The following is an 11,890-nucleotide window of genomic DNA, read 5'->3' as shown; positions in this document are numbered from 1 at the left end:
AAATTACCTCCCATCCAAACACATTTTGCAAAAACAACCCTAGGTTTTTCTGTAATTACAAAAATACCCTTTTTACTTGCACTTTCAAATTTTCAAAAGTTTCACAAAAACACACACAAGCTTTACACTTAATCAACACATATTTCACACTAACAAAATATATGTCTAACATCACAAGTACACGAACTGTCACATTATTTGTAGAAGATTTAAAACTAGAAGGGCTCTGGCAAAGAAACCGAGGACTAGAACATAATTAATCCTTAGATCTAGGGTTTAGATTGTAAAACAGAGGGGCTAGGGATGGTGGGTTCTATTTCAGATAAATACAGGGGCTTAAATAGAAGAAAAAGGATCTATTCGTAAATACTTTTGAACTACCATGGACTGCGGGTTGATTTTGGTAGAACTCAGGGGCTAAAGTGCAAAATAACCTAGGGTTAACCGGTATCTAATCTAGACCGTCAGATTTGGATCTAATGGCAGCGAAGCGGCTAAGGCGGTGTGGGCGGCGACGCTGGCACCAGCGGTGAGGTTTCGCGGCGGCGGCTCGTCGGGAAATCGAGTAAACGCGACTCCGACCACGGATTCGACTCGGGTTTTGCCTAGGAGAAAGAGCGCAAGGAGGGGAACGTGTCTAAGGGTTGGGACGAGACACCAGGGGCCAGGGAAAGCGGACGACGGCGAGGCGCTGTCATGGAGCTCCGGCGAGCAATCGTGCGCACGGGAAGGCGGGAAACAGAGGGGAAAAAGGGCCGGCGACGATGCCCACCGCCACGCGGAGCTTCAGCAGCGGACGAGGGCAGCGGAACAACAAGACGGCAGCGTGCCCGAGCTTGACGGCGAAGATGGCGGCACGGCTGGGGTTGCGAGGCAAAAAGGCGGCGGCTGTGGAACGTGCGGCGCGTAGGGCATGAGGCGGCAGCTTTACAGGGCGGCCGCGGGGGGTCTTGGCGTGCGGGCTCAGGTAGCGCGCGGGCGGCATCCGTGCCGTGTCGTGGCCTGACTTAGGCTCGAGCGTGAGTCTGGCTCGAGGTCGGGGACGACCCCGACAGGTGGGTCCCAGCCGTCAGCGAGAGAAGACGGGAGGAGGGAGTCGGGTTGCCGGGCCACGCGGGGAGGAAAGAAGCGGCTGCTGGCCGGGCCGTGCGGGAGGAAGGAAGGGGAGGGAAAGGCCATGTTGGGCTGGGCCGCATAGGAGAAAAATGAAAGAGGAGAAAGAAGATGGGCTGGGTCAAAAAGGAGAAAAGAGAGAGAGAAAAAGAAATGAATTCAAAATGCATTTGAATTTGAATTTGAAATTTAAATTCAAATGGAAGACAAATAATAAAACAATGCAATGTGGCTTGAAATGCACAAAACCTATATTTCCTTATATTTCTTTTTATGGTTAAGTAAATTACTATTAATTCATGGTAAATGCTCTAAAATCAAAATAATTGAAATAAAAAAACCTTAGGGATCCTGTAAAGAATCTAGCAAAATTTATTTAGGTTCCTAATTTGAAAATCAGGGTGTTACAGGAGATGTGGTGTTGCGATTGCGGGGTTCGGAACGTGTTGTTCAAAAGTTGGATCGAATTGTGTCGCGACTCCACCAAATCAAGAGTTAACAGAATCTTTTGGAAGATCAGGAACCCTTGTTCACATCACCACCTGCCTCATGCGGATATGATGGATGAGGCTACGGAGGTGGTGGAGTCGATGCTTCTTCTCTTCTGGCCCTACTCCGTGCCATCCTGCCAAGCAAACCAGAAACTCTATGCTCGCAGGCTACCTCTTGTGGGACAAGAGGAACGGTTAGTGACTGGCGGTTATACAAATGGTACCCCGCATTTGGTAACAGAATCTCATTTGCATAGCCTAGGGAGAAGAAGATCAAAGAGTCATTCGGGCCTTTCTTGAGTGTGTGACCATAAATCAAATAAGACTCGTCAATAAGAACACGAGGTCCTCAATGAAAGGAATGACATTCCCATCTAAGATCCCCATGCTCGAAGCAATGCGACTGATCAAAGAAGTGCAATCAATAGGACCCGTCATCTTGAAATTCGTAAGCCATTGCTTAATCATTGCCTTCACGGGGGAGATTTTGATCTTGTTGACCATGGCATATAGGATCATCAACTCATTGTTGTGCACAGGCTGAACATCATTCCTTGGGAAGAGGGTGATGGCCAACCATTTGTGCATCAAGTGAAGAGTTGGATTTTGAACATCATTGCACCGAGGTGCAAACTTGCCATGGACAACTTGACCAAAAATCAAACCCCAAAACTCATGGCGAATAAAACCGTGGCAAGCTTGTTCAAGAGAAATCAGCAAGCGCGTGCGAAAACCAAGGTGGTGACTTAAATTTTTCCAAGTAAGATAGAACTCATTTCCAAAGAGTTGAAAAGAAATTCCATCATCCACCTGCTGAAGAGTGCAAAGAAACTGGATGGTGAGGAGACGAGAACAATTCTCCTCAACGGGCACAAAACCATCCCATCCAATTGCATGCCAAACGCGAGTAAAGTCTATGTCCATACCTATCTTCTCAAAGAGGTTCGGGTTGAAGGCTTTGGTGTGACCAAAGTCCCGACGCTTGAGGATGGCGTAGGCTTACCTCTCGCAGTTGTCCTGCAAGTCAAAGTAGGGTGCATCATCATTATCTATCTCCATGCCCTCGGCTTGCACTTCGGCTTGTTCCTCTTGTTCTTCTTCATAGTCCATCATGCTCGAACTCGGCGTCGGTTCGGGGGTGTGGTGAGAGCTCGAGGCATCCCGAGAATGGTACGAGCTCGTGCCCGTCATCTTCTTCAGTGCACCGAAAACCTTCTGACGCATGTCTTTCATGCTTGAAGAACAAGAACAAACAAGAACAACTCGAAACGGGTTACGTTAGTGAAACCAAATGGAAATGCTTACCCGAGAGTTGTTCCTCCAAATGTGGGATTATTCTTGCAGCAAAGAAATGAGAGAGAGAGAGAGAGGTTTCTAGAATCCAAACTTGAGCAAAAATCCAATAAAATCCTGAGAGCAAAGAGTGTGAGAGGGAGTGAGTGGGAGAGTTGAAGTGTGAGTTTCACTCACCCTCCTCTCGGGCTCTATTTAAAGAGTATGAGCATGAAACGGCCGGGAAGGGGCAGGCCACAATGGCTACTAGCTGTTTGAAAAAGCTAGGCCCACCCAACTGTCAAGTGGGTTCCGCCGACCCCCTGCTGGGCCCACCTGCTGAGAGGTTAGGCCTATAGTCTCCCAACGGCTACCATGAGTCATGCCTTGTGTGCTTTGGCCAGACTTGCTTCGAGAAGGTGTTCAAAAAATATTTTTCAAAGGATTTTTATGATCAAAAATATTTTTAGGATTTTTGGTAAAAATAGAAAAAGGCTAGAAAAATTCTAACATGCAAGAGAGGTTTTGAAAATCAAATATGCAGTGAGAAATTTCAAATGGAGTGAAAAAGCAATTTTGAAAAAAATCAAATATGAGATAAGTACCGATTCACCTTCGGCAATGACTCATGATTTTGTGTTCAATGAGCAGGGCCTTTCTCCTGCGTGACTTACCATTTGGCGTCCCATCCTGGAGAGGTGGATGAAGACGCATTGTTCACCTTCCGACAAACCTTCTTCTCATTTTTTCTTCTTGTTGGTACGGTCGAAAGTTCTTTGGGTTAGGGTTCCGGTTCGCCCCATATCCCGCTTCCATCATGAGCCTAATGAATCATAAAGTGTTGCTCTTTCCTGTATTGAAACTTGAAGAATATGTTGTCGACCCCGATGAGGAAAAGATTTCTCCAGCCTTGACATCTATCCTTGCCTTGACATCCCTCTGGAAGGGTTGTCCAAGGATAAGCTGTACGCCTAAATCGCCCTCCATGTCAAGGACCATGAAGTTGGCGAGGATGAAGGAGTTCTTGACTTACACCAGTAAGTTTTCGACTATCCCTTCAGGATATCGAATGGTTGAATTGGCGAGCTGCACGTAAATTAGGGTCGGAGAGAGAGCGGGATATAGTAGTTGTTCGAAAATCACCTTGGGCATAGTGTTTATGCTTGCCCCAAGGTCACAGAGGGCCTAATCATAGTGGCAGTCATAGATCGAACAACTGATCATTTGGACCCTTGGATCTCCGTGTATTGCTGCTGTCAGCCCTCCCCACGCATTCGCCCTTTGGTGCATAGGTCTTTTTGCATGGTTAGTGTGAGATGGCCTCCGGGATGGGTATCCCATCTAGTGGCCACCATGCTAACATTTTCAACGGGAGCTTCGGGTTGCCCCAGAATCTTCCTAGAATCAACCGCAGGAACAGCAACAACAATTTGAGCTAGTTGAGTTTTGATCATTTTATTGAAACTCAATTGGTTTTTCAAAGCAGAAGAAAGAGTTTCAATTTTTATGTTTATACTTTCCAAAGTTTTATCGTTGGCCAAAAGCTTTTTGTTTAAGGATTCATTGATTTTAGCATGGCCAAGCACAAGATCTTTTAAGGAGGGTTGATTCGAATTGAAATTTGAGTTGTAGTTATTACCTCCTTGATATGGTGGGCGCGACTGGTTCCACCCCTAGCCTCCATATGGATGGTACCCATTGTTATTGTTGTTGACGAATGCAGTGTCTTCATGAGTCTCGGGGCAGTCGTTCCCCAAGTGTCCACCATTTTCGCAGACTTCGCATGCGGAGGGCGAGTCTATGGCTTGAGCGTAGTTATTCATGTGCTCCTTGAATTTCGCCCTCTCGTCCAGGCATTTCAGTAGGAGGTCCATCTTTGCAGCAAGCATGTCCGTCTCCTTGAAATGCATGCCTTTTGTTTGGGGTTGGAGGCATTCTTCGCTCCACCCTAGGTTGAAGACCATCTTCTCGACCAGCATTGTACCTTTGGTGATGGTGAGGTCGAGGAATGCTCCTCCAACAGCAACGTCGATATGGGCTCTTGATGTTGGGATCAGCCTATTGTAGAAGGTTTAGAGAACGAGCCATTCGTCCATCCCATGATGAGGACAGGTGAGGACGTATTCTTGCAGCCTTTCCAAAGTTTCAGGGATTGACTCCATCCCTATCTGCTAGAAACTTGAAATTTTCCTGCGTAGGGTGCTGGTTTTGCCCAGCGGGAAGAAATTTGTGAGGTACGCTATGGAACATTTATTCCACGTGTTGACGGCTTCCTTGTCCTTCTAGAACCACTGTTTCACCATTCCCAGGAGGGAGAAAGGAAACAGACAGAGCCTGATAACATCAGCTGCGATCCCCTGTATCACTACGGTTTCACACAATTCAAGGAAGTTCTGAAGATGTGCGTTGGCGTCCTCATTTGGCTCCCTACAGAATGGACTAGCCTGCACCATGTTAATGCGATTTGAGCTCAAAGTTCACGTCCCCAACTTCGATGTTGGGTCCGGTTGCCACTTTGGTGGCTGAGGGGACGGAGAAGTCATGAAGAGTCTTTTCAACCATGACGGTTGATGGTGCTTGAATGACTGGTTCAGTTTTCGAGAGAACGATTTGAGGAGGGATGACGCGAGGTCAGACCCTTCTCACAAGCTTCTCTGGATTTTCACCAAAATTTGTCGGTAGAGAGAAACCAGTCATACACTACCCTTTTTTAATCCAGCAGGAGAAAACAAAAGCAACATTAGACTGTATAAGCAATAGCTATTTCTTAAACATAGTGCCAAGATTATGTATTAGTAAATATTTTAATCAATGTCATCCCCGGTAATGGCGCCAGAAATATTTGTTGGCATTTCTTAGCATCATCACCAGGGTTGTTAGTCCTTGGCGATGGCACCAAGAAACGCTATGGTGGTATGTCTTAACGATTACAGATTGGATCCAAAAGCGCACGGATATACTGTTGTAGCATTTCACCCAGAGAGTATTTGGGTATCGTTATTTATATTTTCCCGTAGGATGGCATGAGTAAAAGAATTTACTAGGTACATGATCAGGACAATATGAATAAGGTATAGACTATATTTCGTACAGGGGTAAGTCATGATAAAGGATATAGATAAGGGTAATGTGGCACACACACAAGCCAATCTCAAAATAAAAAATAACGAATAAACCAAAGGTTAGTGGGAGCATAGGCATACAAAGAATGTCCTAAAAGCATCTATTCATACAAGGAAGGGTTACACAAGATACATGGTTAGGGCTCAGAGCTAAGGCTTGGAATATCATGAAGAATGCCCCGCACCGGTGTACAACCAGTCCTGTTACATCTTTTAGAACTCCTACACCATAACCGAACGTGGGGGACTACACTAACCACGGCAAAGCTGCAGTAGCGGATGGATAGGGCTGCACCACCTGCCATCTACCCCTACAACACCGTGGAGCATGGTCATATATGAAGGATCCCGCATACCCGAGCACCACGCCCGTGTATGAGGTCACTACCCTAGCGCCCCCGGGTCTCCCACCCTTCGGATGGACAAGTAAAGCGCTAAGGCAAGCCCACATGCACAACAAATCGATATCCTTACTTAGAACATCTGGCCTAACCACATATAAAGCATAACTTATGGAAGAACAAGGCATGGTATGATAACCTATCAAGATAGCATAGCAACCATGACTAAGCTCTGCATTACGAATACGATACTGACAAAAAGCCATACCGGAGGCCAAGGATTGCTCAACGACCTCGAGGATGATTGGATTTGCTAAAGAGAAGTTCTAGCCTAGCTCCACTACCCTAAGAGGTAAAGTCACAAAGTGAGAGAGGGAGAGACGCTTCCAATGTGTGGTGTGTGTGAACGAGGGGTGGGAGGCCTCCTTTTATAGCCTCCAAGGACGGTTCCCGCCATCTCTTCGTATGGAAACCTTAGCCACCGTCCTTAGGGAGATAAGGATGATCTTCCCACCAAAGATCTGGCAGCCGGAAAGCCGTCTAGGTTCAACCGACCCTAGGTGAGCCTCCCTCGGCTCTATCTTCCTCTAGTTGGCTGGTAAGTGGGCTCAGGTGATGATCCTAGGTGATTTGTTCCTTAGCATGCCCATTTGCTCTGCCAGGTGGGCCCTCTTTGCAAGTGTAATGCTGGGTGTTATCTTTTGTGCATTTCTTGTTGCATCTTCTTCATGTTTTCTTCTTATTTCGGACTTGTATCCCTGAAATGGTTAGAATAGACAATACAGCTATGGAACTAGGTTAGTGATACAAATATGTGAGTAAGAGGTACCGGTTTTATTTTATTTGTGACTATAGTTGAGGGTCAGATTTCGCATTTACGAACCGTCAACCAAAGGCTCATGAGGGACTTGGCAAGATTGAAGGGTGAGAGCATTGTCCAACCTTCTCAAGATAATCGTGAGAACATGGTGAAGGAACTTGAGAAGCGAGCAATGCTTCAAGTGCCATCAAGAAGGCAACAAGTCCTACAAGTGTCATCTACCCAAGAAGATTGTTTCGGATGAGAAGAATAAGAAGAGCTTCACCATCAAGAGTTCTCTCATCTACACCATGCCCAACCGGAGAAACAAGAGCAAGAGCACCTCCTATGTCATCAAGAAGAAGAGCAATGGCAAGGTGGTTCCCACCAGATTGGGAAGAAGGATTGGAGTTGGAACCGCCCCATTTGGGTGCCGAAGGAAGTCATCACAAACATGAAGGGGCCTCAAATTGTTTGGATTCCAAAGGATACTTGAAGCCCGAAGATTGGCTACAAGGGATTTGGAGGCTTGGCTAACAATAAGAAAAGAAGAATCAAGCAAAGAAGCCAAGCTCACAAGATTGGACATTTGTTGCCCAAGTCCCCCATAAGGTAATGGTAGCTAGTTTCAATTCAAGCATCATGTAGCTCCATTGCTTTGGCTCGGTTGTATGCATGCGTTGCATTTTTTCCTAGTGTTATCTACATATGGTTTGATAAGTATGTATGATACTATATGGTTTGATAAGTATGTAGGATACTACACTTTGTTCACTTTCATGGTACATGAACTTCATGAGATGTAGCTATAGGGTAAGCTTCCCATTGTTGTCAGAAACAATATGCATTGGTGATTCAAACACTAAATGCACACATTTAGGGGAGTTCATTCTATTTTTTTGTTATTTTGGAGACTAACAAGTTTGCAAACTTATCCTTTGTAGTCTTTTGACGGCGTCTTTCCGGTGCAATCACACTATGAGAATGTTGTTCACTCTCAATGTGAATTAACAACTCTATATGCGTGATAAGAGTAACCTTTGTGCCTTCATGCATATTGAATCATGCTCTATCGAACATAAATGCTATATCTAAGTTCATAGGCTATGTGCTCATACATTTAATCTCCTTGGTGGACCCAAGTGCTTCACACTCAACTTCTTTCAAGTGGTACAATTAAGGTAACTAATTCCCCCGAAGGTATGCAAAGCTTAAACCTTTTCATTGGTACCATTGTCAATTATTTGATCTTTTAGAGCTACCTCCGTGCATGATATGATCTAAGCTTTCTTGCTAAAATCTCTAGTTGTGCACTTGATTTTCACATTATCATTTCGTGGACATATTTGTGGACAGCTTAGCTCATGTCATGCCAGTTTTATGATTTTGTGATCCACCATAGTGAGCTTAAATGGTATCTTCATTGATATCATCTTATTTGGATCATGATTCATGGAACTAACTCCCTAGGCTACTAACTTTTCCCTTTGAGCTATATTGTTTTACTAGATCTTTTAGGTGATTTGGTTCCAAAGGGGGAGAAGTGTCGAATCAAAATAATGATGGGCAAATATGGGGGAGAAATAGTGGTCAAGCAAGGTTTGGGTACAAGAAATCCAACAAATAAATTCAATACCAAATTCAAAATTTTGGGAGAAGCAAAGGGGGAAACCATGGACTTAGGGGGAGGTCAAGTTCAAGATTGGATGGTGGTAAGCATCCAAGCAAGTGTAAGTGGTTCAATTTGTCAATTCTTGCAAATTTATACTTGCTTGATTGTGTTGTCATCAATCACCAAAAAGGGGGAGATTCAAGAAACATGGCCCCATTAGGCCATAATTGTAATTTTGGTGATTGTGTGACAACATAGTCAATGGGACTAACAAGTTTGCGAGCTCAAGATTTGTAGGATTTCTAGGTCTCATGGATGAAGTCCAATCCATAGTCAAGGTGTCAAAATCACTGTCAAGATGCCTAAGTTGTAGTGAAAATGCAGAGATGGTTTGGACAAGGCTCAGCATGAATACATGCGTTGGTTAAACCAACGGCATCATTTGAACCGAGCGGTGCATTGGTGAGTTGATAAGGCAACCAAGTGCAGAAAGACTCAATAGCACTAGTTAAACCGACAGACTTAACAGAGGCATCGGTGCATTAGTGCTAAGATTACTCATAGAGCATGTCTTGGCTCCAGAATGAGTCTTGAGCACCGGTTGAACCGACGGCATCAGTGGAAGCGTCAGTGCATTGATAGTTTACTGATACAGAAGCGTTTGGAGCTAGAGAAGCCTGAAGGTCTTCAGCACCGGTTGAACCGACACCCATCGGTGCAATGACATTAGCAGAAGAAGACAATTGGAGTTCAACGGCTAGCAGGCAGGGTCAGTGTGATCGGTTAAACCGACGCAGGTGACCGGTTTAACCGACGCTTTATGCTTTTCTGGGTAAAAGCAAGCAACGGCTATGAGCAGCCCCCTAGCCTATATAAGGCCTCACCCCGGTTCATTTGAGGCGACTAGAGTTCGTAAGAAGCTACCCGCACTCTAAAGAAGTTCTCCAAGCCACCAAAGAGCTCATTATTGATCACATCCTTAGGTTTAGCACAAGCTTTTAGAGTGTTAGTGCTAGGATTAGCTCTAGAGAGAGTGAGAGAGCAAGATGTTGGTGCCTTGTGCTGGTTCTTGAGTGAACCACAAGTTGTATCTCGGAGTGCCGACCTCTTGGGGTCTTGGTGGCTCGCCGGAAAGTCATCGACACTCCAGCTTGGTGTGGAGCGGCGATGACGGCTTCGTGCGGGTGACGTGGAAATCCCCTTCCTTCATGGAGAAGCTCCTTAATGGAACAGCATCGAGGTGACTGGGGACTTGGCGAGAGCCTTGGTGGCTAAGCCTTGATGGTGAGTCAAGAAGAGTCCCGGAAGAGACTCAAAAACCGGGAAGCAATACTCTTAGTGCGTGCTTCAACAACATGGACTAGGGGTGGCCTTGTGCCTACCGATACCACGGGATAAATTTTCGTGTTGAGAGTTTGCTTCCCCTCATCCCCTTCCTTTAAACTTCCATATTTCTTATTGCAATCTTGTGTGCCTTTACATTCTTAGTGTAGTATCTTGCTAGGATTGGTTATAGGATCCAAAACTCTTTGGGATGAGGTTTTCACACTAGTTGAACCCTAGTTGCATATCTAGATAATATGTTTTAGCTTATGTTTTGTGCTAACTAGTTTGAGCCATAGGTTAAGGTTTTAAGTTCACCTAATTCACCCCCTCCCCCTCTTAGGCTATGAGCACAGATTCCTTTCAGAAAACTAGATCCCAACTCCAGCTAGCAAACCAGAGCATTGGATCATGTACTTTGACTGTTCCCTAAAGCTCGAGGGCAGCGGCGCAGGAGTTCTTTTCATATCTCCAAGGGGCGAGCAGTTAAAATCTATCCTACAGATGCTTTGGGAGGTATCAAACAACGAGGCTGAGTACGAAGCTCTATTGCACGGGCTATTCCTAACAATTTCTCTCGGCATCAAGCGACTACTTGTCTATGGTGATTCCTTGCTGGTTGTTCAACAAGTCAACAAAGAGTGGGACTGCTACAAGGAAATAATGGACGCATATTGTATGAAAGTATGCAAGGAAGAGAACAAGTTTGCAGGATTAGAAATCCACCATGTGATATGCGACAACAACGTGGGAGCAGATGTACTCTCAAAGCTGGCATCCACTCGAGCTGAAGTCCCAGCGAGCGTCTTCGTCAATGAACTTCGCTAGCCATCCATTAAGCAACCAAATCCAATGATCATCGATCAGGGTCCTTAGGAACCTGATCGAGAGGTCATGTTGTGCGAGGTGGACTAGAGGGAACCGTTCATAAACTTCATCAAAGACCAGGGGCTACCCCCCGGTATCTGCAAAAAAAGGAGATGGAGCAGCACAAATCATAAGAAGAAGCAAGGGATACGTTCTGGTTGGTCACAAACTATACAAGCGTGGATCAGCCTCAGGAATCCTCATGAATTGTGTCACCACGGAAGAAGGCAATGAAATCCTTCATGACATTCATGATGGATCCTGTGGCAACCATGCAGCATCACGCACACTAGTCGGGAAGGCATTCAGAGTAGGGTTCAACTGGCCGTCAGCTTTGGCAGATGCTGAAGATCTCATCCCCCAGTGTCCCAACTACCAGTACTTTGGCAAACAAACGCATGTCCCAGCTCACAACCTCATCACCATCCCACCACCTTGGCCCACTTGCTGGGGCCTCGACATGATTGGGCCTCTAACAATAGCGTCAGGGGGATTTACTCACGTGTTGGTGGCAATAGACAAGTTTACAAAGTGGATCGAGTACAAGCCGATCACAAAGCTCTCAGCAGACAAAGTGGTCAACTTCCACTACGACATCCTAGTGTCATGACTAAAAGAAAAAATAGATATAAATAGGAGAAAAAAGAGTAATACAAAAAGAAATGTTAGCACTTGGCACGTGATTCAATGGGTAGGCCTAACTTATGTGCATGTAGTGTCGGTGTTTAGCCATCAAGCCTACCGAGGGATACCCCAAGGTAGTAGATTTGTAGGTAGATTGTTGCCAAGATCAGAGGACCATGAAGGTGCAAGCAACATAAGGTTTAGACAGGTTCGGGCTGCGATATGCGTAATACCCTACGTCCTGTATGGTGGTTTGTATTGCCTTACATGTAGATTGATGTGTATTGTCCCTTTGGAGAGGGTCCCTGCCCACCCTTATATACTCT

At 45.5% G+C, this 11,890-nt stretch overlaps 1 non-coding gene across 1 annotated transcript; it reads left to right on the top strand.

Annotated features, from left to right (window-relative positions):
• The first annotated feature begins 4,970 nt into the window (after positions 1 to 4,970).
• Positions 4,971 to 5,077, top strand: LOC112883657. The gene has a single exon (XR_003226912.1). It is a non-coding gene; the product is annotated as a small nucleolar RNA R71 (small nucleolar RNA).
• Positions 5,078 to 11,890: the final 6,813 nt, after the last annotated feature.

Source organism: Panicum hallii, chromosome 2 (assembly GCF_002211085.1).
Source record: "Panicum hallii strain FIL2 chromosome 2, PHallii_v3.1, whole genome shotgun sequence".
NCBI classification, from domain to species: domain Eukaryota; kingdom Viridiplantae; phylum Streptophyta; class Magnoliopsida; order Poales; family Poaceae; genus Panicum; species Panicum hallii.
Note: the sequence above shows the minus strand (reverse complement) of the source record. Positions and strands in the feature narration are given on the sequence as shown.